The sequence below is a fragment of the Pteropus vampyrus genome, unplaced genomic scaffold, assembly GCF_000151845.1.
Source record: "Pteropus vampyrus isolate Shadow unplaced genomic scaffold, Pvam_2.0 Scaffold409, whole genome shotgun sequence".
Classification (NCBI taxonomy): domain Eukaryota; kingdom Metazoa; phylum Chordata; class Mammalia; order Chiroptera; family Pteropodidae; genus Pteropus; species Pteropus vampyrus.
Window position 1 is genome coordinate 65086 of NW_011889190.1, and position 6306 is coordinate 71391.

Below are 6306 nucleotides of genomic sequence, written 5' to 3' on the forward strand. Positions count from 1 at the left end.
AATATTGAGTAACACTGGTCATTATTTCATTCTTGCCACAATGAGAAAAAGTGAGTAGTTAATGAGAAACCTAACCATTTGCATAAAATGTTTTTTGAAATTGCTTGTCACGACCAACCAATGAAAAACAAAATTCTATTTTTATTTTTAGATAAATTTTTCTGTAGTTTTTTTTTAAACAGCAATTTAAACTTGTCGCTAACCCTTCGTCAGCGCACCTACCAATGAGATAAACTCATACACATTCGGTTTTCAACATCCTTCAGGAACAGGAGCTGCATGATCTACCTTTAGAGATGGAAAAGAACTGATCTCTGAGGTTTTTTAAACTTTATTTTGAAATGCAGTGGTTGTTTTAAATGATTCCATGCTTTGGGGCAGAATTAGCTTCAATAATTTGCGCGGATAAGTATAGTATAATATCTTTACAAATAAAATATTTTTTTTTGAACTTGCTTGTCACCAACCAAAATACGTGGATTGGAAGGACAGAGATACAAGATGCTCAACCGTATCACGGCGGGAAAATGAATCTTGTTAATTGTGTGCACCCTGGGTCTACTCTTGTTTTAAAATCTTGAATTGGTTCATTGAGTAATATTTGTTACAAGAAAAAGAATTCACATATACATTCATTTTGTATTCATTATAGTCAAATATATATACATGCATCAGATATATAGAAATTATGACGTGTTAATAAAATAAATGCCACTGTACTTGACAAAACTATACATTAAAGTCTTGGGGAAAATTGAAAATACTTATTGGTAAAGACTAATATATCTACTACCTTAAATAATTGTCTTTGCTATTTTTTATCAAAAAATTATATTTTCCTTCCTTTTATTTAAAAGTAAAGTCTCACGCCCTCACACACACACAGTCTGTCTATATAATATGTAGAGCAAACATTTTTATATGTTGTTAGTATACAGAATTTTTTTCAAATCTCAAAAGATGCCTTGTCTTCAATATCATTTTCAAGAAATTTTCACGAGCACTATTCATTCCCTGGATTTTAATCGTTTTGTGTATTTTTAATTTTTGTGCCATGGGCGCTAACTTCTTAAAAATCTTGTAGTTGTGATTTTTGCCTTTAAAGCGAGCACAACTGAAATAATTTTTCTGGCCTTCGTTGCTAAATAATTTGAGGAAGAAGCAAGATTAATGGTGTTTTCCCGCAAATAATCAGGAATACGTATAATATTTTCCAAGGTTTCGGTGAAAAAACTTTCCTCATCGCTCTCCGTTTGAAATTTGCATTACTTGCATCTGTTTTGAAGTTCGTCGTTTGAAAGTGCTATACTTAACTACAGCAAAACTACATATTTTTGAGGAAGTACTTAAGATCTTTAACTTATTCTGAAGGAGCCCAGTCCGGTGAGTAGCTTTCACTTCCGTTTTCTCATTAAGAGGATACACGGTGTCGGCCTGACCCACTCAGGTCCCCGCATCGAGCGGTAAGGAAAGGACCCATCCGACTTAGAACTCCCTGAAACGTGTCCACGTCACCCTGTCGGGGTCTGAATGTTGTCACCGCGTTTCTTGCTGTGCCCTCGGCACGCTCCAAGGCTCGGTTTCTTTATTTGTAATGTAGTAATTATAACAATACCTTCCAAATTAGCTTAAAGTTAGCCCGAGTCTGACACAGGCCACTGGACCAGATTTGGAGAACACTGTGTTCCCCACGGGTCTCCACGTGCTCGGTGACCCCTGAACCGGAGTTTGACACTCCCGTCTTGCGGGCAGCTACCCAGAGGTGTAATTTATGGGAAACAGAGGCACCGGGCTCATGACTGAGACAGATGTGTGTGCCCATGCCACCAGCATTAAGCCATGGAAGCTTCCAGTTTCCCAGAGCACCCCGGGGGCCCCAGCATGGTCAGTGGGCTCCCCCGGCCCGCCCCACACCTCAACGACACTGTCCACTTTCCGCCACCATGGGCTCCATGTGTCTCTTCAGAGTTCAGCGCCGGGGGGAACGTGCGGTGTAGACTCCACTGCTTGCGCTCCGGTCACTGCTTGGGCTGAACCGGGTCCCCTCCGAGTCCTGTGCTGGATTCCTGGTCCCCAGCATCTCAGATCGTGACAGTATTTGGAGACAGGGCCTTTAAAGGGGGGATCCGAGTAAAATGAGGACACAGACACACAGACCTAGAGGTGACAGCGTGCCGACGCAGAAAGCAGACCCATCTGCAAGCCGAGGAAACGGCCTCAGAGGAAGCCAGCTCTGCAACGCCTGGATCTCGGGGTTCAGCCCTCGGGGCTGAGAAAACGACTTCCTGTTTCGAAGCCACTGGTCCGGCGGGCTTTGTCCGGGGGGCTCTGTTGTGGTGGCTGCAGTTTGTCCACGCGTTTGTCCCGCAACGTCTTGCTCCTCTGACGGCCTTGTGGCCCGGGTAGGCATGGCCTTGCCACCATCTGTTTGCCGCTCACTCGTCTAAGGTCACGGGTAGTTCAGGAGCCGTTGCGGGTAGTGACCAAGAGCGTCTGTGAATCTCTACCCGGACACGGGTCTCATTTCTCCGGATGAACACTGGGGGGGGTGACATGGGTGAAGCAATGGACAATGCAGGGACACGAGGCTACCAGACCGCTCAGTGGCCACCCTGCCACCCCCCAGCTGTGGGCCGGAGTCCACCTGCTTGCGTGTCCCAGACAACTGCCTGTTGCGTCCTCCCCACCTTCTACAGGTGCGGTATCAGCAGACTTTCGATCTGAATTTCCTCTACGGCTACTGATGTCGGGCCTCTTTCCAGGTACTTGTTTTCACACGAGTTCCAAGAAGTCATTATATTTCGGGTACACGTCCTTCATCAGACGTGTCATAAATATTTTTCTCTGATATGTGGCTTGACTTTAAAATTTCTTGTTGATGTCCTTTGGGATCCGCAGATTCTTATTCTCTCGTGTGATGATTCATCATTTTTTTCTTTTTTGCATGCCATCTATGATAGCTCTGATCATAAAGATATTCTCCTGTGACTTTTCCCCCGGAGTTTTTTAATAATTTTAGCTTGTACGTTTAGATCGATAATTCATTTCAAATTACTTTTGATGCATTTCGTGGGATATGGTTTGTGGTGGGTCGAATTGTAGCCCCCCAGAAATCTGTCCTAGTCCTAAATGCCGGTACCTGTGGATGTCACCTAATTTGGAAATAAGGTCTTTGCAGAGAATCGAGTTACGGATCTTGACAGTGCCATGCGGGATCTCTTGAAAACAGATAAGATACAACTTTTCATTTTATTCTTCCTTTTCAGATATGTTTTTGCTATTCCAGGTGATTTGCATTTCTGTTTGAATCTGGGAATTAACCTGTCAACTAAAAAAAGAAGTCTGAATTTCGATCGGGATGGATTTAATTTTATAGATCAATTTGTAAAGTGAAAATTTTAAAAATAGAAAATCTTTGGAACCATGAATGTGATATAACTGCCTATTTATTTAGTTTTAGTTTTGTTTTTCTTTATAAGTTCTCGACTGTATTTTCTAATTTTTACTACAGACTTATTCGTATCTTTTGTTAGATCGATTTCTAATTATTTAAAATGTATGCGTAATAAATAATATTTTTTAAAATCCATTTTTCAATTGTTTTGGTCTAGTATATAGATATACAGTCGATTTTTGTATATCAAACTTGTATACTATAACTAGCAAAATTTGCTTCTTAGTTCCAGCAAGGAATTTTTTGTGCCTATCTCGTGATTTTATAACGTGAACTATCATGCAATCTCTGCATATAGATAGTTTTAACATGTATCCGTCTTTGTGCCTTTTGTTATTCTTGCCTTGCTACACTGAATATGACCTCCAGTATCATATGGAACAGAGTCGGTGACAGCAGACATTCTTTCCTGGTTTCCTGATCGCAAGGAGAAAGCGTTCCATCTTTCATCACTATGTGTGACGTCAGCTGTGGGTGCTCGAAGATGTCTGTCATCAGGCTGAAGAATTTACTTTTTTCCATAGTTTGCTAAGAGTTTTCATCATAAATAGGTGTTGGATATTTGAGCGCTTTTGTTTATCTATTAAGATGATCGTAAAATTTTTGTCCTTTGTCCTTGAGATCTAGTGAATTTTATCGATTTTTAAAAGTAAACCCATCTTGTATTCCTGAAACAAAAAGCCCCACTTTTGTCAAGATGCATTTTTTATTTTATATTTTGATGGATTTTATTTCCTAATATTCTATTGAATGATTTTTGTCTATAATCATGTGAGTTACTGAACAGTAATGTTTTTTTTTGTTTGTTTGTTTTTTTCTGAAATGCCTTCATTAGCTTTTGATATCAGGTTATCTGTTGGCCTCAGAGCGTTAACTGGAAATGTTTCCTCTTCTGTTTTCTAAAGGAGTTTATGTGGAGCGGGGAGGGGAGAGGTAGACGGGGTAAAAAGCATCTAATATGTGGTGACAGAAAGAAATCAAACTATGGGCGGTGAACACACAATGCAATATGTACATGCCTTACTGTTGAATTGTACACCTGAAACTTACTGGATTTTTGTTAACCAGTGTCATCATAATAAAATAAATAAGTATATAAATAAATAAGTTTTTGTAATATTGACATAAATTATTTACTTAATATTTATATCATTCATCAATAAAAACATCTAAGTCTGACATCTTCCTCATAAGAAAAATTTTTTCTTATTTAAAAATTTCTGAATTAAATTTCTTTAGCAAACATATGGCTATTCAGATTTCCTCATCTTTCATCAATCGATTTTGGTACATTGTGTTTTTATTAAATTTTCCACTTCGCCTAACTTTTTGATTTATTGACATAAATTTTTCTCAAGTCTCCCTTATGTTCTTATCAATATTTGTGCATTCTGTAGGGATAAATCCATTTTCATTTCTGATATCGATACCCCTCTCATTCACTATTCTTATCTTTCTTTACATACTTACATACTTTCGTTAGTTTGCTCAATTTTTCTAGCTTTTGTTGGAAAAAAATTAGGTCGCTAATTTTAAGCTTTCTTTTTTCTTTTCTAATATTAGCATTAAAAGTTCTAAATTTGATTCTAAGCATCTTTAGTTGTAAAATTTTTCTGTAAGCATCATTACAGGTATTTTCGATATTTATGTATTTTATACATAGTATTTGAAACTATTTTCTTATTTCCCATGCAATCTCTTCATTGACCTATGTGGATTTTTTTTTTTTTAAATTTCTAATTACATGGGAGATTTTCTCATTAACTCATTAGTACTTATTTGTAGTTTAACTTTGTTGGGTTGTGATAACATGTTTCGTGAGACTCTGAATTTTTGACGTTTATTGAGTCATTTTCTGGCCCAGTGTGTGACCTGTCCAGGTGTGTTCTCTGCACTTGAAGAAAGACCCGGCTCTGTTTGTGCCGGTCAAGTTAAGCGATGAGATTGTGTCGTGACTTCTGTACAGATATTATTTTGTCTGCTTGGCCAATTGCTGGGAGAGGGATGTTAACAGTCTATAATTATGTAATTGTCTCTTTTTTCTCTTCTGAGAGTTTTTGAATCACGTGTTGTAGTGCTTTATTATTAGGTATATACATATATGTAATTGCTATGCCTTCCTGGTAAATTGCTCCCCTGGCAATGTATTGTCCCTGATTATCTGAATATTTTTGGTCACGAAATATATATTGTCTGACATTAATATAGTCGTGTCACCGTTTTCATGCTTACTCTTTGCATGCTACGTCTTTATTTTCTTTCTATTTCCAGTCCATCCGTGTCTCGTATTTAGAAGGCATGCCTCATGCAAGACATAACCTGCTTCATTTTCGTTCCGTCTACCAAAGTTTTGCTTATTAATGAGGACACTCGGCCCTTTGTCTCTTCAATGTTTTGTTTCTCTTTCACACCGGTCTTGCTTCCTTTTAAATTATTATTTCTTTTAGCATTCTGTCTTATTTTTCATTATTGACTCTGCAACTATTCCTCCTTTTATTTTTAATTGATTCTCTGTGGAGAACAATGTACACCCTTAACCTGTCAAGTCTGTTTCTCCACCCTACGCCGTAAGCCTTGAGAGGTCTCGCCTGCATCTGCGCCGCCCAGTCCTGAGCCGGAGACCTGGTTCCCTAAGTTTTGGAACTTAGGGGACTGCGTTCAGCTCAGCTCTCACCCCTCTGTCATCCCAGCCTGCAGATTCTCACCACATCAGCTGCCTAACCTCTGGTCTGCCTCTTCAGCTCAGTGGGACCCCCGAGCTGTACTCGGGGTCGAGTCTCTGACATGCGGTCAGAGAAAGGGATTATCATGATGCTCGCCTCGTGCGTTTCCCCCTCTCTGCCATCACAGTC